The following is a 26,714-nucleotide window of genomic DNA, read 5'->3' on the forward strand; positions in this document are numbered from 1 at the left end:
TGAACATCTGAAGAGCAGGTGTGCTTAGCTGAATGCACTTACACAGCTCTCACACAAAGGTGTGAGTGCCTTTCTCCAGGTGGGGTGAGGAGGGGAAGAGCTTACATGTAGCCCCCATGTTCCCAACACCCACTTGGTCCTCCCCACTTTCAGACATAATGTCTGCATAAGGCTTCTGACTGTAGCAGGTTCTACAGTACTGAATGAAACGCAGTAATCATAATTTCCACATTAAAAAACTCCCCTTTAATTAGGCAATAATTAAGGAAGTTTGTGATCCAGAAAGTATGCTGCTGACATACATAAGCATCTGATTAAGGATCACATGGATTTCAAATAAATGTATTTTTCAGCCGCAGTGGCTTCCTCTTGAGAAAAGAACAAAAGCAGTCAACTTGTGCCCCTCTAGATGTTGCTGCAGTACATGATATACTAAGCTGCCTAAGTCATGAGAGTTGTAGCTCAATAGGTCCCAAAGGGCCACATATGCCCAGCCTTGCTTTCATCTATATATATCACTGGCCCAGTCCTTTGCAAAGATTAGTCCTAAGAAACAGACCCACTGAATCAATAGGTGGTACATACATGCTGACTTACCAACATCTCACAATTTCAGTGGGTCTACTCTAGATGGAACTGGTTTAACCTACAATCCTCAAATTATGGTTTTTCAAACTTTACACTTATGAACCCTTTCAGTTAAGTGAGGAACAAATATATATATCATAACCATCATCTTATAAAAACACATAGCAATGCAATTTCATTCAGTATTATGTACTGATGGAGTTGCAAGCCAAAAAAGCCAATTAGACCTGAATGTGACACCTTCCAACTTTTCTCTTTCTTCAGCAATAGTCAATGCCTGAAAGTGTTTGACATCATTCTGAGGCCAACACAAAGGCACTGATGAAGACCTTCAAAGGTGCAACTCTGCCAGGCCTGCTGCCCTCTGTGAAACTCTTGTCAAACTGATTTCTGGTATTTCAACCACCTTGAAAACCAATACAATTATACACCAAAAAAGCTTACTACAGAATTCATTGTAGTAACTATGACAACGTTGCATGATCCTTGCACATCTCTTCAGTTTTGCCTGCAGCTTCACCCTAGTTACACCACTGAGCAAACAACAATGCTTTTTAATAAGAGGAAGCCTGCAATGCTGTGAACAACAGGACATTTCCCAGATACCCAGCTAATGTATCATCAGTCAAATAAAAGTGGAAGGTACCATAGCATCCACTGAATCTTGACTACTTATTTAGACTTTACACAGGTGTTAATAACATAAAAAGGGATGACAAACAGCTTTGTTGTAAGCTCTACACTAGACATGGGGATGAATAAAAAGGTAAATTATAATATTCGTTATAAATTGCTGATTCGTTTAATATTGACCCTTTTGTATTTGCCAGTTCCAGAGACCCTGACAAATAAAAAGGGATGAATATTTCTCCATTTTTATGTGTCCCCCATGCTCCCTGCTTATGCCATTCCCACTCTGTCTATGGGCCTGCCAAACAGTTGATCTGTGGACCGATAGGCAGACAGCACCCTCACAGCCATTTTGGCGGTTTGTCCCCATCTCTACTCTAAACATAAAAGTTCTCCATAACCCTAGCAGATCTTTCGTTTTGTTGTCCATAATTTATTGGGAAGCCTTAAACCCTTGCTGTTGACAAATCTTTCTTTGGAAAGAACATGTGTTTTGTTTGGCAGTTCCTAAAGGGAGGAAGCAGTTAGTAAATTTCCTTCATTTACACCCTGTCCCTTCAATGAGGCTAAAATAAATTGTGTTCAGCCAATAGATTGACAAATTGATAGGAAATCACCATGTTACTGAGATTCACAGTAGCAGTCAACAGCCATGTTGTGTTCCCTACCCTCTATCCTCTGGCAGATGTAATTAATATCTCGTATACCTCACCTGGTTCTAGCTTGAAAGGAAGCTGTGTTAATGATATGAAAGCAAAAACACATTCAAGCACCATCTGATAACTCTCATATCTCTATCTGACAGGCAGACGACTGAGGTTATTGCTTTTGAGAACCTGGTTTTCTTCACCTCAAAGGAACTGATAATCAAAAAGGGAAAACAACTTTGAAGGAAATCAGCATGGGTCTTATAAGGAGATATCAGCTTGTGTGTCAAGCTGCGTATGAGGCACCCTGAGATGAGAAAGCAACAAGGTAGAATATTCAGCTACCAGAAACATATCAAAAATGAGGCAAGAGCTGTATTTCATTCCTGACAAGTGCCTGTCATATTAGACAAGGCACAAGCTCATGTGTCTACACGGCATAACAGAGAAAGCAAATGTACGAATGAACAGAATTGCAGACAAAATGAGAAGGTTGTTGTTTAATACAAGGCACCAATGACAGTGTGGAACAGAAGTGGGCAGAATGTGACTCTCCAGGGGTTGCTAACTTCCATCTACCCTAGCCACGGTGAAGAATGCTAGGAGTTGGGATTCACTTTCCCAACCCCTATGTAGACCACTAGAAAATGTGGATATCCAAGGTTTGGATGCAGGTCCTGCTAATTGGATATGCAAATTTATATTTTAATATGCAACAGGAAGTCATAGCTCTTCATATCCTTCCCTGTAATCTTTTCCAAGTCTAGATCTTCCCTGGTGCTTCATTACTTACAAGATTTTTTCCTCTTTCTTCACTAACTGCTATTACTGTATCTCTTTTTTTAATTTAAACATAAAACAGTTCCTACTTTTCTCAGTGCTAAGTTGCTATCATTTACTAGTCATTTGACACAGCGATTTTGATTTCACATCTAATTTTTACAGTGTGTTAACACTGTAATTGTATGGACTCCTTAAGCCTAGCTGTCCTAGGAAAATGTTGGTAGAATTCACCAAATGAGGAACAAAGGCTTCCTGCTCGCCCTTTCTTTCTTGGAAAAGACTCAGCATGCAGGATTCTTGTAAAGTATTTCCAGAAAACAACAGTAGATGTTCTTGACAGAGCTTACAGGAATCTTTGGCTAAGACTCCAATAAGGAATGGGGTTATCGCTGGCACTCCAGATGTCTATGGAGCCTTAAACAGTCATTTTATTAGGAGAAAATCTAGTTTTATGTACCATCAAGAACATGAAGTCCGAGTGTCCCAAAGCTGCTTCCGCAGCAGCAGATTAGGGTTGTAGAAGGTTTTACTACAGAGGCACTTAAACTGCCATTGTAGCAAGTAAGTAACTTTAATTGCCATTGAAATAAATAGTGAAGTTCTCTGTGGCCTAGTATCCTCTCTCTCTCTCTCTCTCTCTCTCTCTCTCTCTCTTATTTTTTTTTTAAATAAACTTCCCAATCTTCGCAGATCACACCGTGGATCTATAACAGCATTCAAATCTTTCAGTACATATCGCGCTCAGCATTTTTAGACCTGGGGCTTTTTAGAACATTAATGCCACTAAGATGATGTAATCTGCATACCTTCAATTATTGATGTTTTTCCCATCCATTTTTTCATTCCTCCTTCTTCTAAATCCAGTCTAGCTTTCCATATGATATATTCTGCATACAGACTGAACAGATTAGTGGAAAGAAAGCATGTTTGTCTCACACCTTTGCCATTCTTATTAGCACCAAATTAAGTTGCAGCTCTATCCAGCAGATGACCACATGCTTATTTAGAAACTGTTGTGCTGCAGATTGTTCCAGAGTTGAGTTACACCATTTCGAATACCTTTACTGGGAATAACTGAGGAAAGGCAAACATTTAGCCAGTTTTATTCAGTGTAAAGTAATGATAGTGTTCCATTTTATAAACTGAAATGTGATCCATCTGATTGTTCTTGCCCTGTGACCAAACTCGATGAGAAGAATTTTGCCCCATTACTACACTTGATCAGAAAACTGAAAAATAAGAAAGTAATAGAATTAACTTCACCACTTGATAGGATAAAAGAGAACTAGATTCCCAATTTGTGAAATGCACCATGTATAAATCACTTCTTGGCAGAATTGTTCTTGGTTTTACTGAGACAGAAAGGTACTGAAGAGAGGTACTGGAAACAAACAAACAAAATAGGAAAAAGAAATTTCCTCACTCTGTATCTCTCTCATCCTTCTCCCATAATCTAGGTGTTTCATGGTGATATGCCAACAGATCACAGACACTAAACTAAATTCAGATGCTGAAATATAATCTTCACTTAAAATTAGGAAATCACATCATCCTCTCATTCACAAGTATTTTAAAGGGTCTAGCTTTGTTCTCGCTTCCTGTTCAGAAAGGAAGCTCACAACTAGCAAGTGGGGCAGCTTCCCTTTGACATAGAAAGGTAGGATAGAATTATGCTAGGCTTCCTCAAGGCTTTCTCAACTAGGCCTTTTCTCCAGATGACCCACATTTAGCTATCTGCCGGTGTGGATCTGTCAGAAAGAACACCCAAGAACACCCAAAATGAGGAATTATGGGGTTTGGATTTTTTTAAAATACCCCAAAAACCCTATGCCTAGTAAGTATCTACAGGTGTGGCATCTCTGTTCTGCTGGTAGCCTCTGCTTCGGTCCAGTTGTGCATGGGTGTATACTTGCTAGCATCTGTAATCTACACAAACAGCAATTTTTAGAATGGTTGCATTCAGCTATAAACTGCTGATTTGGCAGTTCATACCAGTTCATTCATTGCCCAAACAAGCGTCCAGTGCTTCAAAGCCCTACATCCTCTGATGGGTGCTCACTCAGACGCAACACCCAGAGGAGGCAGAGCAGGGAAGCCAGGCCATTGCCTCCAATTGGATGCCCGCCAGAGGAAGTGGGGCTTTGAAGTGCTGAACACCTGTTTGGGTGATAAACTAGTTTATGCTCATCTCTACTTACAGCACATCCCTTTGGGCAACTCTATGGTCCCTGGCATCCAAACCCATATTTGCTCCTCCCTCCTTTATTTAGCTAACAAATATCTCTCTTGGGTTTTCCTCTGCCTTAAAGAGGGTTTGATGACTTTGGTCGAATGTCAGTCAGAATAGCCAATTGCTTCCCTCTCCACCTCAGATTCTTTTTCCCGCTTTTTTTAAAAAACCTCAATCTGGGTTCAGTGTCTGATAGTCTGTTAGTGTTTAGCAATGTCAGAGTTAGGTAATGGCAGTGTCAGTGCTCTGAGTATTTATGTAATCAGTTGGTTAAAGAAGCAAATAATAAGCTACCCAGTTAAAATATACTGTATAGTGAGTGAATATGTTTTTGTTTGCATTCCAATATGAAGATTTTGTGAGTAAAGGAGATACATTTTTATTCTTTTTCAACACCAGAGTCTCTGACTGAATATACAGTGGACTCTCGACTTACAGACGGCTAAACTTACAGACTTTTCGAGTTACAGACTTCTTTGGCCACAAAATTTAGGTTCGACTTACAGCCACAGAATCAACCTACAGACTGGGAAAAAACCCAAAATGGAACAAAAACAGCCGGTTACGGATTAATCGGTTCTCAATGCATTGTAGGTCAATGGAGCCTCCACCTACAGACTTTTCAACCTGCAGCCACCATTCCAATACGGATTAATTCCGTAAGTCGAGGGTCCACTGCATTGAGACTGTATGCCAGTTGAAGTATTCTAAAAAACAAATCTGACTAAAAGCTAACTATACAATCAGGGTGGCATATTTGAGGAAGACCTGTAAATCTGCTCTGTAGGTCCCTGTCTGGATTTTTCTCTGCTGTGTAACTGGATTTTTCTTTTAAACCAGAAATTTTCCACACACTCTGCCCAATAGTTGTAGCCTTGGCTTAGCTTCCCAGGCTCTGTTTGTCTGTTCCTTATCTATTTCATTAATCCCTTCTATTTGTAATTGACTCTGCTTCTGCCTGGCTGCTTGTAACTCCTTGTGGATATTCCTTAGCTTTGCTTAGACTGTCTTACCTGAGTCTTAATATTTTCTGCCTGAAATCAGAAAATTTTGGATATAATGACATCCATTTTTTCAGTAAGTAACCAAGCCAAGTCACTGATTTATGGGGAATAATTTTTTAGTATGTGGGATGTAGCAGTTTATGCTGCAATTCGTGCCACATTCACCAAGGAGTAAGAAGTCAGTGTGACTTCATTATTTCCTGCACAGAATTATTAATACTGACACTACAGGTTTTCTACTAGTAATACTGGGTAAACATACCAGAAAGATTAATAATATTTTCATTGAGCTCTGTATTTTAAAAGGCTGAATGAAAAGTATTTCATCCCCAAGATGGTAATACGGGCCATGTGTGAAAACAATGACACAATAAAAAGTGACATGAACAAGCTTTCAGTGGGGGGGGGGGGGGAATTGTTTTTTAAAAGCATCACCCCAGGAAAAAGAATTTATACTTCAAAGAAAGCAGATAGTCTAACAGTATTTTCCTCTACAATATCACATAAGATTACTTAATGATTTAAAGGATATGGGGTTTAAAATTTTATTAGTCCCTACGGAGCAATGAGTTAATTTCAAGTGAAAATTGTATTTTGGAAGCAAGTTTTACTATTGGTTCTAGCTGTGCTGGAAATAGAAATAAATAATTTCCAGAAAATGCAGCTTAAATGATTATTGTGCTTAAGAACCATAATTAATGGATGAAGTGTGAAATATAACTCATAACGCCCACACCACATGGTGTCAACTTTCTCTGACTAATAGATTAACTCATATAACATAGTCTCATGGTACTATATTAATATTGTTGCCATAAGATTGTTACAGTTCTATACATAAAAACTGTGTTGATTAACTAAGCTGCCAATCTCTGTATTTTGTGTCCAAATTTGGCTAACCTCAGCATCAGATGCTTCTGGACTTATATATATATATAAGTCCAGAAGCATCTGATGCTGAGGTTAGCCAAATTTGGACACAATATATATATATACACACACACACATGAGCCAAGGGTATACTCAAAAATGCATGACATGAATGTAACACACATGAAACATTCAAGTTTCAAGAAGCAAAGAAGTGGCTGAGTCAAGAGATGTACTGTTCCATAGCTAATTTGCACCTTATCTTATTCATATTCATTTTCCAATAATCACTGGAGTAGGAAACCATTAACAACAATTTACATCTTTCAGTTATGCTGATTAAAAGCTAATTACGACTAACCTTCAAGAATAGGATCCTGGTGCCTTAACTGCTTACAAACAGTTACCATACATAAGCATAAAGTTAGCTTATGTGTGAATTGGAAACATGAAATTTGGTAGTGATGCTACTGACATCCCAGCTAGTCAGGAGTTTCTGAGAGTTCCATAAGCCTCTAACAAGAACAGTCAGATCTCTAAAGGGTACGAGTCAGAAATATGAACATTTGGACAGATACTACTCAGGTCTCAACTCAAATAATTTGGCAGGCTATGCTTTGGGCGCCTATGCTGACTGGAAGGCTGTGGGAGTTATAATCTAAAGAAGTCATGTTTGTATTCCTGTGACTACTAGACTCAATACTGGTGTGAGAAAGAGAGGAAGGACCAAGAGAGGGGGAGAATCATTGGGAGCAAAGGAAAAAAAGAAAGGCAGAATACAGGAGTGAGGTGAACAAATGGATTCTAATGTTGGTGCAAGTTGAATAAGTCTCAGCACAGAGAAGGAGACAGATCAGTAAAGAGCGGGGAGGAAAAAAAGAGAGCGAGCACTGGGGTCAGGGTTTGGTGGTTTTTAAATTACAGTACGAGCTGAATAAATATTGGGAAGGGGGGGAGAGTGAGCAGTGTGAAAGAATTTCAGCACTGCTGAGGGTTAGACACATGTGTTTTTAACCGGGTGAAATTGAGTACATTTTTTAGTACGGAATAAATCAAACTACATTAAACAAACAGAAATGCAACATAGTGATATTAGGTTTACACACCAACTAGTAAACTGAAAGCTGCAGGCTGAAATGTAAAAAATCTATGTCTAAATATTAAGAAATCACGTGCAGGAAGATATCACTGGAAACCCATAAACTAGATCACTTAGAATGACCCAGTGCCATGTCCCCATTCCCCTCCATTGGAAGGGGACCACTGCAGACACTCCTTGGTATCTCCTGACAAACAATGCAGGACTTCAAGGATCCTTTGTATATTCTCTTTATTGGCTGTACATTGATAGGGGTTGACCAGTCAGGGCAGGGACACGTTCCTAGCCGGCCAGTGGTTAGAGTTAATGCTGGGTTGAGGCCAGGTAAGTCACAATTAGAGCAGGATGAGGTTGGTTTTAAGTTGCAGATCAACATCAGATTAGTTGTACAAGACTGCAGGACCACAGTCTCTGATGGCTTGATATCACTTAAAGGAGGATAACCCAACATCCTACTTGAAGGAAGATGGGCCCCAGCCGGTCCCCCGGTTGGCCTAGGAATACTGGCACCTTTGGGTGCAGGTGGACATCAGATATGATGTGAAAGATGAATTGCGTGCTACTTGGGCACTCCAGGAGAAGGCACAGCCTTTTGCTTTGCCAGTGTTCTCCCACAGGTTTCTCCCTATCACTGACATATCACTTGGTTTGCTCCCGAGCATCTGAAATTTGGTGGCTCCTTTTGATAGGACTGCCATCCACATTCTTTCTGGACTGCTGCTTCTCTTGTTTTGGGAGACCCACCCAACCCCTAGGAGTTCCATTGCCCCTTTGTTGCAGAAGCTTACTGGTTTCTTATCTCCACCCTTGGTTTCTCTCTTGCCTCTACCACAGCTTCAGTCAGTTTTATATATTGTTGCCCCTGCCCTTGCGCCAGCAACAACTGAGGCATTTTTCAGTTGCTGCATTCAACATTCGTTTCAGGCATTATGACAACTGAGATCCCTGTTACTTCATCCAGGTGGCTGATAATCAACCAGGTTGCTTCTATCCCAGTTCCCTCACCATTTCAGAAATCAGTACTAGAAAAAAAGGTGCAGTTGTCGTGTTGACACCATCCTTAAATCATCTGTTAGGAACACAGCCCGCTATTTATAGGATACAACAGATCTTTTCAATGAGCTGGCAGGTGTGTATCAACTTTCGCTAAAGGAATTTTACTTACAACCAAGAATGCTGAATCATTAAATATCACTGCTGAAGATGGATTAAGACCTATATTATCCCAGACCATGACAGAATGATCATTTAAAATAGTACAGTTTGTGCTTATTCACAACTTCTACAATTTTATGGACTCATTATGTCCACATATCCATGATACCAGAATGATTTTGCAATACTAAATTTCTAATAGCAGACTCTACAGTGCAACCTTAATTCAGAAATGTGATGGATGTAGGGAGACATTTTAGGAATAGGCAAAAACAATCATACATAAGAAATACGCACACATAGTCCATTCCACTGCAACACATGGTTTCTCTTTGGTGCTTAAGACCACTTTTGATGCACTTAAAAGCCTGCATAGAGCAGAAGAAAATCCCCATAATTCAAGAACATTGACACAGAAGACAGTATTCAAAGAAGCATATCTAGACGAAAAAAATTGGAACAAAAAATATAAAACAAAAATGTTGAGGTATTTTAAAGACTAACTGTCCATTTCAGACAACATGAAGTGAACTAAAACCACCAGTTATATAGAGAGTAGATATATATTCCATTACATTTATATGAGTATGTACAAAAAAAAGTCTCTACCTTACTTACAGTTCCTTCAACATCCTATATTTTTCCAGGGCAGTGTCTCTATCATATACTTTATAAAAATCCAAACCTTTGTAAATGAATGAGAATCACTAGTAACTTATAGGGTTTCACTTCAGAACCTTACTATAAGGCTTCAACATCTGGAAGTCCCCTGCATTCAGCTTAGTCCACACAACAGAAGTTGAAGATTTCATCCTTTTGCTGACAGGAACAAGGCCATTCCAAAAGAAGAAACACATGGCAGCACCAGCTGCTGTCAAATTAGCAGGGGCAGCACCTGCCATTTCTTTATTAGTACTGCAACACAGAAGAACATGAGAATTTCCCCAGTGTATCAAAGGTCTATTTATCCTGTACAGAGCAAAGAACAGTTACAAATGTGAAACTTCTTTGAAGGTTATGCAGCTCATGAATCACCACTCAAAGGAGATTAAAAGCAGGTGTTTCAACCCAACAATATAGTACACATAATGGATGGCATGATGTATGTTCTGCTGAACGTTTCCCTTGCAGCCAGCTCAGGTCCTGCCTGGATATGAGATTAAGACTCTGAATAGTGAACCTAAATAGATATATCAACTTTCTGTGAGGGAAATAGTTTCGAGGGCAAAAGTGAAGTGTGGATAGGGTTAAACAGCCAATAATGAAACAACAGGAAATGGCCTTCATCTCTAGCTATGCCAACTTGGAGGGGGGGGACTTTATGCTAGGGTGGCATGCTTTGATGCCATATTAAACTGGCAGTCCCATTGCAAGCACAAGCAAATTAGCAGGGCCTTGGGCAGTTGCCTCCAGATTTGAATGCATCCCAATGACATGCAAAAGATTAAATGGCAACCAGAGATTATATTCTTAGGGCAGTATTTTTCAACAGGAAATAGGCATATACATAAAACAGTATCATACATATTTATTAAAAGTATCTTTACCCTACTGTTTAGCTAAGACTTCCAAAAGAGCTTATGAAATGTCAGCAGTAATGCATTTTGTACTTCAGGACGGCCAACATCAACAGAAGGAAGAACTAATGGGAGTGAGGATAAGAACACCAAGCTCAGGAACCAGTCTTTAAAGTTACAGTTCATATAACAACCAGCAAGGATAGAAGCAATTCAGGTAGTCGGAATAAATGGTTAGTGCCGAGAATGATACTTGAAGAAGGGCGGAAAGGAGACGATGTTGAAGCAGACGCCTGCACAATAGCCCTTCTTCTCTCCTCTCCTTGTGTTCTGCAACCAGGTGAAACAGGCTTCACTGGGTGACATTTGAAGGAGGGTTGAAAATAGATGGTCTCTTAGTAGAGGGGAACAGTTTAATCTGGTGAGCATTCTAGAAAGGGAATTAAGGAAAGTACCGTGGGAACAAACAGCCCTTGAAATGGAGGATGGGGGATTATGGAATGATGAAATGAGAAGTTGGACATGCAGTAGCATGTGTGTACTTTGTTTTCTTGCAGGACATCTGGACAACTCTAGCTCTCCAGATGTTATCGGATTGCATTTCCTATAATCTACCACCACTGAGATTGTTACCAAGGGCTCACGGGAGTTGCAGTGCCGTATCTGGAGGGCCAAAGGAAATAGCCCTTGCTGGGTAGAACAACAGGACTGCTTCTGCAATATGTTATATTATACATTAATTGTATTTTGCCAACAGAAATCTCAAATGTCCCTTCTAACATTTGTGAAACAAGACATTTTTAAAAAGTAAATGGCAGAGTGCCTCTTTTGGAAGTAAAGACTACACAGACCACAAATACAAACATGCATACATTTTTACACACATACACACACTCTTTCTTGGTACATCAGAAATAAAAGAGTTCAGCTAACACATTCAGACTCAGTTAACTCAGTCATTCTGTGCCCAAATCATATGGCCTGCACTGACTCAGTGGATGATACCAACAACCTGATAGGAAAAATCATCATGTAGACCTAATCCAGAACAGGTCACTGCTCATGAAGCTGTATTTGATTCATATTTCTACAATAATAATTTTATTAATAATTATCCTCTGAGAAAACAGTATATTGGTATAAAGGAAGATGCACATATAAAAATGTATATTAAACTAGAACAACTATCCGATACAGATCACACTTACTCTGCAGAGAGGGGGTTGATCTCACCTTCTGAAACATCTCAGTTTGTTCTTTTTATCTCTCATGGAACCCACACAGTTAATTTTGCCATTTTATTTGTTCTGTATTTGTATACCCCAATTTTTGCATCAAGAACTAAAGATGTCCATTTTAACTACTCTACTTGTTTCTGACTGAAGGTCTGTATCTTTGAACTTTGCTTCAAATCAGAATGTTTGATGCAAACATCCATTTCTCAACTACCTCATAACTGAGTTTGTATCTGTTGAGTTTGTAGATGTACACTGCGCACTTTTGATTGGGAGGATATTTATCTGGATATGTGAAGGGGATGCTTGCTTGGTCAGGGTAGGTGCCTGCAAAAACAAACAAACAAACAGGACTCCCAGTACCTTTTCAGTGGCATAGATTTACAAAAGCAAACAGAACTGCTACACTTCTTCGGTAAAATACCATTTGCACAGGATACTAAAAAGAGCCATCTCACAAGAAATCTGAAAGTTTGTTTGTGCCTTAAGATTTCAAAACTGGTTAAGAGCTAGAAACGTGAACTTTTGCACAGATACTACTGAGATCCCATCTTACATAACCAGTAGGTGATAAGATTTGTAGTCTTTAACCAAAAAGATCAGATCCCTAAAAAGCTAGAATGTTCTGTAGGGATAACACTGAGGTCCCAGATTAAATAAAAGGATGGGTTTATATCTCAACTGGCCATACTGGCTGGGGGATTCTGGTAGCTGCAGCTGAAAGAAGCTTCAGTTCTGTCTGTGAGTACTTGGCTGAGTGAGTTCTAGAGTAGAAGCAGAAAAAGACATAAACCTGTGGGGAGGGGACACTAGTGTGACAGGAGAAGAAAATTAGAGCAACAGGATGGGTGGTACAACTGGGGGCGTTCTAGTGTACAGTATCCATAAACTTTTATTTAACCAGAATTCATACCTAAGTGCCCTAACTCAAATATTTACTATGATATCTAGTTGGGCTCAAAATTATTCTGTCCATCACTATTTATCTGTTTAATCATCATCATCATCATCTGTTATACATGGATGACCTAAAATTATATGCAAAAAGTTCCACGGAGATAGAACCACTGCTAAACACAATGCAAATATTTAGTGAAGATATTTAGTGAAGTACTCACAGGAGTCCTTAAAAGATCAATATATAAATACTTAACTGAAAACTCCCTATATCCAACTGAACAGAAAGGGAACTATAAAAAGTCAAGAGGCACAAAAGATCAGCTGCTTATTGATAAAATCATCCTGAAGAATGCAAAAAGATGAAAAACAAACCTTAATATGACCTGGATAGACTATAAAAAGGTATTTGACTAATTGCCACACAACTGGATTAAACACAGTGCAAATATTTAGTGAAGATATCCAAATGAAATTTAGAATTGACAAATGTGCAGCTCTGTCTTTACACCATGGCAAGATCCAAAAACTAGATGGAATCGAGTTTAAAAATGGCTATATGATAAAATCACTCTCAAGTGATGAAAATTAGAAATACCTTGGAATACTAGAAGCAAACAACATCATGCACACAAAAGTTAAAGAACTGACAGAAAGAGAATATATCAAAAGACTGCGGAAAATCTCAAAATCAAAATAAAATGGGGAAAATACAATCAAAGCCATAAACACATGGGCTGTTCCAGTAATTAGATACCCAGCTGGAATAATAGATTGGACTCAAAAGGAACTAGAAGAATTGGATCAGAAAACACAGAAACTAATGAACATGCATCACACACTACATCCAAAGACCAATGTGGACAGACTATATTTACCATGAAAAATCGGAGGCTGTGGATTACTGCAAATACAGGAGGTAGTAGAGGGAGAAAAAAGAAGCCTAAATGATTATATCAGTACAAGCAGAGAAAAGTTACTGAAAGCAGTGAAAAATGGAGAATATTTTGAAAACAACAGAAACAAAGGCTCAATTTAAGAAACAACAATTTGAAAAGAAATTAAACAGCTGGGAAAATAAACCACTACATGAACAACACCTGAGAAATATTGATGGAAAGCACGATCATAATTCAACATGGGCATGGCTAAAACTGGGGACCCTTAAGAAAGGAACCAAAGACTTGATTTTTGCTGCACAAGAATACTCCTAACCAACGTGATGGACGCTAAAATCCAAGGAGTTAGTGCTAACAGCAAATGTCAACTCTGCTAAGAAAAAGATGGAACTGTGTCACTCCTCATCTGTGAATGTCCAAAGATTGCACAAACAGATTACAAAGTTAGACATGACAGAGTGGCAAAATTAGTGCACTGGTCATTCTGCCAAAAAAAAATGTAATTTGCCAGCCTCCAAAAACCTGTGGGAACATCAGGCAGAGAAGATGTCAGAAAATGAAGAAGTCAAGATCTTGTGGGATTTCCAGATTCAAACTTGAACATAAGACGCCAGACATAGGAGTAACAAAACAAAGAAATATCTGGTTCATTGACATTGCAATTCCAGGGGATGCCAGAGTTGAAAATAAAGAATTGTAAAAACTTACAAAGTAACAAATACTTAGGTTTTTGGTTAAAACTTATATCTGTTATATCAGTGATCCCCAACCTTGGGCCTCCAGATGTTCTTGGACTTCAGCTCCCAGAAATCCTGGCCAGCAGAGGTGGTGGTGAAGGCTTCTGGGAGTTGTAGTCCAAGAACATCTGGAGGCCCAAGGTTGAGGACCACTGTGTTATATAATACCAGTCAATGTTTTTATAATTTTGATATAATAACAATAATAGTGTGCTGGCAAATCAATTCTGAATGTTAAGAACAACATCAAAAACACTTGATAGACATTTTACCCTTGGCTTAGCTCATGGGCAGCTTGTCAAAATCTCTCTTTCTCTGATGATATAGAATAAATGATCTTGGGTCTTCATAGTGAGTATGGAACTATATGCATGTGGTTAACATTCCCTTCTTCTGGGGGAATCTTGGGACTGTGCAGCTTGCCCAAGGCCACACAGGCTGGTTCTTCTCCCAGGAGGCACAATGAGGAACTGAACTCCCAACCTCTGGCTTTGTATCTAAATCACTGTGCTATCCAACTAACGAATTATATTAGTATACCACATGCATATAGTTCCATACTCACTATGAAGACCCAAAATCATTTATTCTATATCATCAGAGAGAGATTTTGACAAGCTGCCCATGAGCTAAGCCAAGGGTAAAATGTCTATCAAGTGTTTTTGATGTTGTTCTTAACATTCTAACATCAAAAGCCAAAGTTTGCTAGAGTGGAAGTTAGAAGAAATCTTTCATAAAGTACTAAGTAATCCCTCTTGAATCAAAACGTTCATTTGTAGAACAAAAAAGAGAAAAAGTCCTTTAAGGACTTAGCAGGACTATAAATGACAAAACCAATTTAAACACATCAGAATGTTTTCAAGTTTCTGGATATGTATCTTTCAGAGATGGGGTTTAGGGACATTATACACTACAACAATGTGCCCAAACACTTCCATCACATGTGCAAGTCAGATACTCTATGATTTATTGCCACCAGTCTTCCACATGTCATTTAAGAATCCTTAATGCAGCCTTTGTTGCCAATATTTCTGTCTATTATATCATCACAAACACAGCCAAGTCTTCATCTCAGTGAGGGCAGCTTTGTTCTCCCTTGCATAACAATTGACACATGCCGAAATGCTCTTCTCTAGGAAAATCTTAAAGTTCTGTGAACCCTCTTCTCCAACACTTTTTATCTACATGCTTTCTTGTATGAGTTAAATATCAATAGTCAGGACTGCAGACTATGGTCATGATCCATGTGAATCAGAGGACTTCTCTACCACACGCATTATTCAAGGAAAAACATGTGATGGCCACAGACAATAACTGTTAGTAGACTATTGACATCAACTTCACTAAGCCATGCTAAGCCTGATAGGCTTGTCTGGAATCTTGTGTGTTCTCTACCAGCTGACATATGTAATATATCATTGTAGGCACATGGGTAAGTTACTAGATTTTGCTCAAGAGATGGATATGAATTCAACAGCTATTAGCTTTGATTGCTGGGGTTTTTTCAAAATGAAGATTCAATTCACTTTAACTTAATGCAATGTAAAGATCACTTATTGTTCTTAAATTCAGGTATAGATAATCCACAGTTCAATATGAGGGAACTGTGGGAATTGCTAAGCAATGGTTTAGTGTGATGTGCATGGAAGGACACTGCAGATGGAGACAGCAGCCACGAAATTAAAAGACGCCTGCTTTTGGGGAGGAAAGCGATGACAAATCTTGACAGCATCTTAAAAAGCAGAGACATCACCTTGCCAACAAAAGTCCGAATAGTCAAAGCTATGGTTTTTCCTATAGTGATGTATGGAAGTGAGAGCTGGACCATAAAGAAAGCTGACCGCCGAAGAATTGATGCTTTTGAACTGTGGTGCTGGAGGAGGCTCATGAGAGTCCCCTGGACTGCAAAGAGAACAAACCTATCCATTTTGAAGGGAATCAACCCTGAGTGTTCACTGGAAGGACAGATCCTGAAGCTGAGGCGCCAATAGTTTGCCCACCTCATGAGAAGAGAAGACTCCCTGGAAAAGACCCTGATGTTAGGAAAGTGTGAAGGCAAGAGGAGAAGGGGACGACAGAGGATGAGATGGTTGGACAGTGTCATTGAAGCTATCAACATGAATTTGACACAACTCCGGGAGGCTATGGAAGACAGGAGGGCCTGGCGTGCTCTGGTCCATGAGGTCACGAAGAGTTGGACACGACTAAACGACTAAACAACGACGATGCATGGGAGGAATCTACTGCATTGAACCCTGAGCTCACATACACCTCTTCCTCCTCCTCCTCCTGTCCAATGAGGTAAAGGTAAAGGTTGCCCTTGACATTTAGTTTAGTCATGTCCGACTCTAGGGCGCGGTGCTCATCTTGTTTTCAAGCCACAGAGTTAGCGTTTTGTCCGTAGACAGTTTCCGTGGTCACGTGGCCAGCACAACTTGACACAGAATGCCGTTACCTTCCCACCGTGGTGGTACCTATTTATCTACTCGCATTTACATGCTTTCAAACTGCTAGGTTGGCAAGGAACTGGGACAAGCGACGGGAGCTCACTCCGTCGTGTGGATTTGATCTTACATCTGCTGGTCTTCTGACCCTGCAGCACAGAGGCTTCTGTGGTTTAACCCACAGCGCCACCACATCCCTCCTGTCCAATGAAAAGGAGTTCAAAGGCATTGTTCTTGCTTCTACTTATTCACATATCAATTTATTGTTAACACTCTAGAAATACAATATCAATTACTGTTAGTTTCATCAAGCCAGTTTCAAAACTCATATTCTGAAGTTGGCCTGTTGAAAATTACCATTATTAATGTTAACCACTGTTTAACAATCCAGACACCATGTCAGATAGGGATTATCCAAAAGTGAAAGTTTTATAGACTTGCCTGCTACCAGAGAGTAACAAGAGATGAGACTGGAACAGGTGAAGGTTCATTCTCACTTGTTCCTAGGCATATACATTACATATATAGAATTACAGGAAGTAGGGCTGCAAGCATCGCTGATTAATCAGCTCCACATTCTGACTTCCCTGTGAGTGAACGCCACTAAACAGAATGTGATACTTCTAGGTAGACATTGGTAGGTTTGTTCTAGCAAATTGTAAATCTGTACATATTTGCACATATATGTGTCACTATACAGTATTATAATTTTTTCATTGAACCAAAGCACAAGAGAGATTAGATCTGACGGTATAAATTGGCAGTCTGAATGAGTTTTTTCAGGTTTCCATATTTCAAGAAGCTTGCTGAAAGTACAGGCATCAAGACTGAAATCCTGGGCCCACTTACTTAAATGGGAATACCGGCAACAACATAAGAGCATGAGCATTTTACTTTACTGTTTATCTTGGTAATCATATCTAATTTGTCATTCTGCAAGCACCACATTAACATTTCTGACAGCAGCAGCCCATAATCTAAAAACAACACAAGGATTTAATGACCTTCTTGGATATTCACTCAGAGGTCTCCAAAGATATTTTATGATGTAAAGGGATTTATTTATCCTTTAATTTAATTCAATTTAAAATATTTAAATCCTATGGTGTTGAAAGGGAAGAGTTTCTCTCTTTTTTAATGTAAATGACCCTGGCAAACTGCTTGCTATGTAGAAGGCGGAAAATTAATTACAAAGGCTTAGCCAGCTGATAAAGGCTTTGTATGTAATATCATCATGGCAATTTCTGATAAACTGAAACATGGATCTTACTGGAATTATGCTGGCAGTGTGGATTATACTTCTTTTGATAGACCTTTTCTGACCGGAGCTTCACGGGTTAAGAAAATGATAGGATTACAGTAAGGACTGAAAATGCATTTTGCTTCTATACTCTTGCAGAGGAGAGTGTACAATTCTGGGAATTACTTACCTCATTTTCCTCCTAAGAGCTAAAATAGACAAGCTGAGCCCCATGTGGTTTATCTGTTTCTGGGCAATCTATATTCCTTCCTACAGCAGGTGTGGGATAAAATGAACATTTGCCACATAAAAAAACCCTATTGGTTTCTGGGCCTTATTCAAGTGGATGCTGCTCACCTGAAAAAGTGACTTCTCCCATATTAACATGCCCATGTTTTCAGGTTTTCTGCCAAAGCCTTCCCTTCACATGCTTCTTTTACTGGATGTACAGTATTCAGTGATAAGAGAGAAGACCAGTAGGAAAACAGATTGTCGTGCTAACTCCCAAACTAGCATGCTGCCCTTAGAAGCAGTAGATGACGACTACAGACAGTTGCCAGCATTGAAGTCAACTAGTACTATAATCTGCTTCTCTGTACATAGGACAGACCAGTGATTTCCAACCTTGGGTAACCCAGGTCTTCCTAGTCTGCATTTCCCAAAAGCCTTAACCACTAGCCTTCACTGGGCTAGTTGTGAAACCACTGGGATAGAGAAAGTCTTTGTTTTCCCCTCTGCCTTGGGCAAATATATGTTCTGGACCAAACTTGGGGTATGTACAGCCATCTCCCCTCTGCTTTTAGTAACTTTATTCCATTCTCATATCTTCTGCATCACATCTAGTTGCATCTGAATGACAGCAAGTTAAAATACAACATAGTGAGTTCAGTGTGAACCTGCCTAGCCTCTTCTCTCAGAGAGCACTAGAGATCCCAGTGTGAAAAGGGGGATATTAGAGGGAACATTTCTAACCAATTGTGAGGGCACTGTGGCAGGAGATGGAATGTGGGCATCCTAAGAATTATCTGGAAGCTTTTATACCACGAGAAAACAAATGACATTATAAAATCTATATGTCAAAAATGAGGATGATTAAGATTAATCTGATGTATTGGGGGGGGGGAATGGCATTATGAAATGAGAGGTTTCCCAAAGGGTTTTTAGAATTGTGGCATCCAGCTTTCCAGAACATGGTGCCCCTGTCCTTTAAAATGTGCTTATGCCTGTATTGAAAAGTATGAACATAAATCAGATGAATATAAACAGCAGACCAAAGGTATTTCTGTCTGTGTGCTCAATATTCTCTGAATTGGGTCCCAAGCAGCTGCCGCTGAACTCCTGGCAGCAGTTTATATAGCTGGCACAACAACTATAAAAACAATGGTTGTGTCGGAGGCCAAAAGGTTACAGCGGTTGGATACATGACAGGCCAATGTGTAAACAAAAGCCCTAAGGATTTATGCTGAACTCGCTGATAAGTCCTTGGCTAAGGGCCATAACTACAACCAACAGTTATCTCTAGTCACTTCTGCCGCAGTCTCTATGCATTTCTATTCCAGGCCCCAGCAGTGAGAGGTGGTTTTGCTGCCAGGAGAGACAGCTATATCAGCTTGTTATCACCCTCATGTCTTCCCTCCTTTCCTGAATTGCCTCAGGATAACTACTGAGATTTAAACTGTCCCAATAAATTATCAAGGACACAGAGAAATACATGTTTGTCAAGAGTAGGACTTTCTTTAAGGCATTGGTGGGAGAAGTATTTTTATTATGACTGTGGCAAACAGCTTTCTTTCTTTCCTAATCTGGGAGACCACCAAATGCATTTTAATAGATAGCTTGCAGATATGCAATCTTCAGGTACAGATTGATGACATTTGAAGTACTAACAGCTATTAGCATAAAGCAACTGATTCAGCCTTATCTAATCTCTGATTACACAAATTAATGGATCCTAAATTTCTTGTTCAAACAGCACTGGCAAGTAATTATTATAGGATATTTTTTTTTCCTATGCAAGTAGATATTTGCAATGCACCAAGAAGCATATATTTGCCAAAAAAAATTGTTAAGTCACAGGATCTTCCCATATACTTGTGGGAGCTTGCTAGTTTCTGGCAATTATAACCAAAAATTATGAGCCTTTCACCTAAATAAATTCAGGTCTGAGCACCACCCCTTAAAAGTCAATTTCTCTTCATAGGTTTGTATAATGAGGTATAAATATGAGTTCAACCACAATTTTCTTTATTTTACACCCCTGAAAAACAAACCTTGGTCAAATTAATCAAGTTTACCACAGTCACGGAGCCTTTCAACTTGTTTTAATTTAAGTAAACAAACAGTGTGGCCAAAAGGCTACTTAATACAATTTGCTGTTACCGCTACTTTGTCTACGGCTACATCAGCAAGCTACTTCTAGGCCCGCCTATACAATCCAGACCACAGCCTGTCGGGAGGCAAAGACCAGCTGCACTTCAGAGCGGTGCCTGGAGAACAAACAGCTGCAGACAACAGCAGCAAGTGACACTGCACAGCAAGTCTGACATGTGGTACTGGGGAAGTTAAAGTTGGATAGCAGCTCTCCTGTTGCTGTATAACTACTCTGGGAATCCAGTCTGGTAATAATACTTTTTTGCTTTGTAGAGCAGGGAAAGGGAACAGCAATTGGTATACATAAATAGTTAATTGTAAGACAGATCATAGTTGCATGTTGCAGTTTCCTTGACAATGGAAATTAAGAAAACTACATGAAAGCTGCACTGAAGCATATGCCCAGGCCCTAGTGAAAGACGCTCTGCTTCTGGCATAAAGTTCGGAGGAATAGAGGCTTTTATCTTTCCCCAATGTTCCACAGACATATTAAAATTTTATATTTATTATTTCAGGGCTGGGTATTGGGATTGATTCTGAACAGATATGATTAGGATTGCACTTTGTACTCATCAGAGGCATACTCACAAGAGGGAGCAAATCTCATTTAAAGTGCTGGAACTCACTTTGGAGGAATCTGTATAGGTAGCTGCATTTTGAATCAGTTTAAGACTTTTTTCTTGTGTACAAAACATAGAACAGGACTCATAGAATTCTGGGTAATTGCAGCAGCTGAGAATCTTATTCTTTGGCTTTGTAATAACATTTGTCTTAGAGAAGCAAACTAAATTCTATAGTACATCTATTCTGCACGCCAAACCCAGAACAGAAGGATTAACCAAATGGTTTGTGTACATCTATGTTTTCTCTAATATCATCATTCATGAATGTTGCAGAAGAAGAAAAATGATTTTTGGTTGTGAGGAGAGGAGATGTTGCCAATTTTAAATTAGCCTGCGGGTAGTTCCAAAATTACACATTGCTCTCAGATATGCTCGTAAATGTATTCTGGCTCAAACACATATGTAAACCATACACATATGTGTATTTTCTCTTACGCAGTTTCTTCTAGAAAAAAAAATATTGTAAGAAAAGTTCACAGATATGCAGAAATCTGAATGTGAAGCGTCTGTCTAGCCTCTAAGGAACAACTCCTTGGAAAAGTAATCAAGCTCCTTGGAAAAGTCAACAAAATAAACTCTAGAATATAATGAATAGGGAGACTCTCAATTAACAGTTAATGGTTAATTTCTACTGTCCTGTTCAATCTCTCAGGAAAACCATGAACAATGTGAAACATTGTGATGATAGTGTCTTTAATAAGAAGGTTTTTAGAAGATGCTTTGTGCCTTTACCTTTTGTTCTGTAAAGAACTGAGAACCTCTGCCATAAAGTAACAATGGTTAAAAAAAAAGTTAAAGAAAATGGTTATTGTGGGTTTTTCCGGGCTCTTTAAAGAAAATGGTAAAATAACAGTGGTAAAATAATATGAATGCTAATTAGATGGACTATTTACAGTTGATGATTAACTTTTCTACAAGCTTTTCTTTGTAATCAGTTGCAACAGTGTTTGAATTACCCCAGAAAATGGATGACCTCAAGAGCTGAGTAGAATCTGTTTTACCTTAGGCTCACATTAAAAAAATATATATATAAGTTAGTCTTTAAGGTGCCACCATGCATTTGTGTGTTTTTTTACTTATGTTTTTGTTTTGTTTTCACCTATAGTGCTTACACACACTAACATTCTACAACCAGAAATAGTCAAAAGTTCTTTGGAGAAAATAATCAATCAACAGTTTGAGGCAAGAGCAATTATAGAACCAACTCACTAGAAAATAAGAGAGTTAGCTAAACTATTCTAATATAGTGGTGCCTTGACTTACGGACGTTCCTACTTATGAAAATTTCGAGTTACGGAAAGTTCCGGCCACAAAATTTTGGTTCGACTTGCAGGCGGAGCTTCCACTTACGAAAAGAGGAAGGCAGGAGGAAAGGGAAGGAAATTCAAACTGTTGGTGGTGAAGAGGCTACTTCTTCGCCCCAACGGTTAGGAAAAGGGAAGCTCAGCCTCCCGGGTTTCCCCACCGCTGTGACCGCAGAGGCAGCAGTGACTCAGCACCAGGAGGCTTGAGCCTGGCCAGGGTGTTTCAGCCGCTCACCCCCGGCCACGGTGGAGGCAGCAGTCTCCCAGCGCTGGGAGGCTTGAGCTAGCCGGGGTGCTTCCGCCACTTGCCTCCCGGCTTGTCTTCCGCTTGCTCCTCGCCACCCCCCACCATTTGAATTTCCCACCATGGGCCCACAGAGGGTGGCGCGGAGCAAGTGGGAGGCGAGCTGGGAGGCAAGCAGCCCAAGAAACCCGGCTAGCTCAAGCCTCCCGGTGGTGGCAGTCACAGCAGCAGTAGAAGCCCGGGAGGCTGAGGAGGCTTTGGATGAGTAAGGTGCTTCTTTTTTTTTTAAAAAAAAAAGTTGTTCTGGGTGGGTTTTGGAGGGTAGTTTTGGGCTGGAGGAGTTATGTTTCTGTGTTGCTTTGTTTTTTATTGTTTTTTGTTGTTTGTTTGTTTGTTTGCAGTCCCAGCATGGGACTTGCTCCAATGTTTATTTTTGGATTTTTATTTTTATTTTATTTTATTTGTAGTCGCAGTGTGGGACTTGTTCTGTTTGTTTGTTTGTTTGTTTGTTTGTTTGTTTGTTTGTTTGGTATTTTTTCTTTGGCCAGAATGGATTAATCGATTTTCAGTGCATTCCTATGGGAAATGGTGCTTCGACTTACGAAAATTTCAACCTATGGCCACCATTCCAATATGGATTAATTCCGTAAATCGAGGCACCACTGTACTTACATCCTAGCAAAGCTTCAGCATAGTCACAGGACATGTTCAGTCCTTGCAGGACATGAGCATAGCATTCTCCTAAGAGAATGTGTTATCCTAAGCCAACTAAAATAATGTAGGTCTTTATTTTTATATCCACAATTTTAGCTTGCAGACTCTTCCAGAGAATCTTCCAATCAGGTGAGAAGCCCCCAAACTTTCATGAAGAAGAGAGTAACTTTTCCCCCTTCCCCTCACTCAGCTGAAACCATTCTCCTAATGAGCTCAGTGTCAAGGAATGAGCCTGACATGGCCTTTAAGTACTCTCTCACAGTGATAAACTTCAGGTGTTACTTCCTCCAATTACTGATGGGCATCCCTCTCTTTCTTCAACCATCTTATCTGAGGCACCAATTACAATGCCTAATTTTTCCAGGAGAGCAACAGAGTCCATGATCTCTCATTTTCCCAATCTCTTGACATAGTGGTTCCTTGAAGATACTGCATTTTGTCACATGTGGATTTTAATTTTTTTTTTTTTGGTCGGTTATGATTTCCTTTTCTCCCAACTTCTTTTTGGGCAGATGTGATGCTAAACATTCCTCTGTGGGCAGTGAACTGCCTTCCTTTGGCAGCTCTTTATCTACGTCCTGCAAAGAAGCAATGTGTCATTGTATCTTAACAGAGGAGGACTGCCCTTCTCACCTCTGCTCAGCACTGAAGTGTACCGTATTTTTCGCTCCATAAGACGCACCTTTCCATAAGACGTACCAATTTTTAGGAGAAGAAAACAGGAAAATATAATCTGTTTTCTTTGCTCCATAAGACGCACAGACTTTCCACCCCCCTGTTTTGTGGGGGGACAGTGTGTCTTATGGTGCGAAAAATACGGTAATTAGGAAACAATGGCCTCAGTCTATGATAGTTTTCCAACAACATCATGTCTACTTGACTGTGTCACAAAAACTTTCTTCAGGCACCACCGCTAATGTGTTCCCCTCTGTTCTTAACTCTTCACCCTCCATTTACTGAAGCTGATCTTTTACAAGAGAGCCTTTTATGTCTCTTCCCATAAGATGAAGGACCCTGATTTCCTCCCCTAAAAATGACATGCTGGGAATTCTATTCCAGTTGAATTCTTGATTCTTACAACACCAACATGAAAGGCATACTCTCAAGGTGGGGGGTAGGGATGATGAACAGTTTTATTCTATTGCAAAATAAATTAGTCTCAGATTAGAATGTAATCTGGATTACCAAATTGATTCCATTTTCTCCTTAAATGAGGGACAGATCTTCTATACACAGCCTGGGAATAAATCAAATTCAAATTAGTGGGGTTTATGTGTGACTAGAATAGAATAGAGTCATAGAATAGAATAATGAAGTTTGAAAGGGCCTAGAAGGTCACTGAGTCTAAACCCTTGCTCAATGCAAGAATACAAATCAAAGGATATTTGATTAGCATTCCCTGTATCCCCTGATCCAGGTCATTAATAAAAATGTTGAAAAGCACAGGGCCCAGGAATGAGCCTTGGGGGTCCCTCACTTGTTACCTCCACCCATGCATAGGATAGCACTGCACATATCAAGTTCTCTATATAGATGACAATAAACCCCACTAAATGCAGAATGTCATACAAGAAAACATACCGTAACATGCAAATTAAATCTTGAAAAAATGGAAGTAGAACAATTGCCTGGTAGCTTGAGCTTATACTATAGATAATTTAGATCCCCATCACCAGCTCTTCTTATGGATGATGTTCTGTTCCTTCCAATACTATACCAGTCCCAGACTACATCAAACATAGAAGCACAACACTGAAATACTGTAAAGTGCACGCACTTCTCCTGATGAAAAACCCGTAACAATGAAAATCATTCCTTCACACCTAGTAATGATAAATTAGAGTGCTATTGTTGCAGATGACTCTGTGACTAAGAATTTTCTGTGTGGTCCATGAAAATTTCCCAGGCAAATGTAAGGAAAATAAAGCAACCAAAGTTTTTATCCTTAACAGACAGCCTTTTTATAATAAGCAAAGCTCATCATTCCCCCTGAAACAGATCCTATCACAAAACACTTAAACATGGAACCGGAATCTTTTTTTTCTACCTGCAGGATACCTTGTTTGTTGCTTTTCAAGTACTGGTTGTCATGCAAGAATGCAGATTCTTTTATTTGGAACTTGTAGGAAGAAAATGGAGAAAACTAAGATCCTACTTGTGAAAAGCAGAATATTAATACAGGGTATGGCGAGGAAGATGGAAATATAGAGATATATTAGAATATTATAGAATGGAACAAAAGGCAAATGCATAGGCTCTCTGCGTGTATTTATATATACACAGAAACAGAACACATCAAGTAAAGATGGAAATGAAACTAATTTGGTTCAGCATTTAATGCAAACTGATGTAATTCATGCAAACTATTATAATTCAGCTGCTTCACGTCTTCATTTTTGTGACGTGGTTCTCTGATCCAGAGGTTCCTATAAAGAGGCATATGTTAAGAGACGTAGCTTGCAAAGTATTATGTACTGGAAAGGATGTGCATGAAGTTGTCATGTGAACTATGAACCTATCCTGTACCAATTGTTAGAGCAATAATAATAATATTTATTATTAATAGAGTGGCCCTACCTAAGTTCTGTACAACCCCCCCCCCCAAAAAACAGTAAAACTTTCAGGCCCTGCTCATAGTCCACCTATCCTCTAACTAAGTATATTTGACTGGGCAGGGAAGCCAAGAAGATAGATTGGCAAAATCTCATAGACTGATTCGCACTATCTGCCAAATATTTGTCTGAAAGCTTCTATAACAATGTAGTTCCATTACCCAGATGTCAGATAGCCCAGATGTCTGCTTGGAAAGCTAGGTACATTTGCTCCTATCTGCAGAAACTAGGTATTGGTGAGTCTCCCAAACACCACATCTCCATCTTAGATCAATTCAGAAATAAACCAGATTTTATCCTAGCCCCACATTTTATTAGGAATCATTTTCTGATCCAACGTGAGATTCTGAAAAAAGTTACTGGGATAGTCGAAAGATTACCATGGAAGGTGGCATCCTGCCACCCCTCTAACTACTTCTAGCATTAAAAGTAGGCGTTGAACAACTGATATTCTCTAGGCTGGATTTCTTTCAAAAGCTGACCTCTTTTTTTGCGACAAGTTTTACCAAACTCCCACATCTACTTTGCAGTTGAGGATTTCGCAAATCTTCTTGCAATCCATAATATAAATAGCTCAAGTTACTTGTGGGTATATGCCGGGAAAACGACAGCAGTAGTATTTTAGTGACTGTGTGAAAAGATGCCATGGGTTGACAATGTATGAATACATATCATGAATAGACCTCTCCAAACACAGAAAAGTATTGGCACCACATCCCAAAAGAAGGATCAAGGTGCACAGACACAGTGACAGCATTCTACAGGTTAGAAAGATCAATGAAGATACAGATTTCCAAAGATAATCCTCATGGGTCCTGGCTTTACGTACCAACGTTTTAAGACTTTAATTCCTCTTGGTTAATACATTAATT

The 26,714-nt window shown here is 39.4% G+C and overlaps 1 protein-coding gene across 1 annotated transcript in view; it reads right to left on the reverse strand.

Annotated features, from left to right (window-relative positions):
- Nucleotides 1-26,714, reverse strand: part of KALRN (kalirin RhoGEF kinase) — a 515,545-nt gene that overhangs the window by 351,772 nt on the left and 137,059 nt on the right. The gene's annotated exons all lie outside the window — the stretch shown is intronic.

The sequence above is a fragment of the Pogona vitticeps genome, chromosome 1, assembly GCF_051106095.1.
Source record: "Pogona vitticeps strain Pit_001003342236 chromosome 1, PviZW2.1, whole genome shotgun sequence".
NCBI classification, from domain to species: Eukaryota; Metazoa; Chordata; class Lepidosauria; order Squamata; family Agamidae; genus Pogona; species Pogona vitticeps.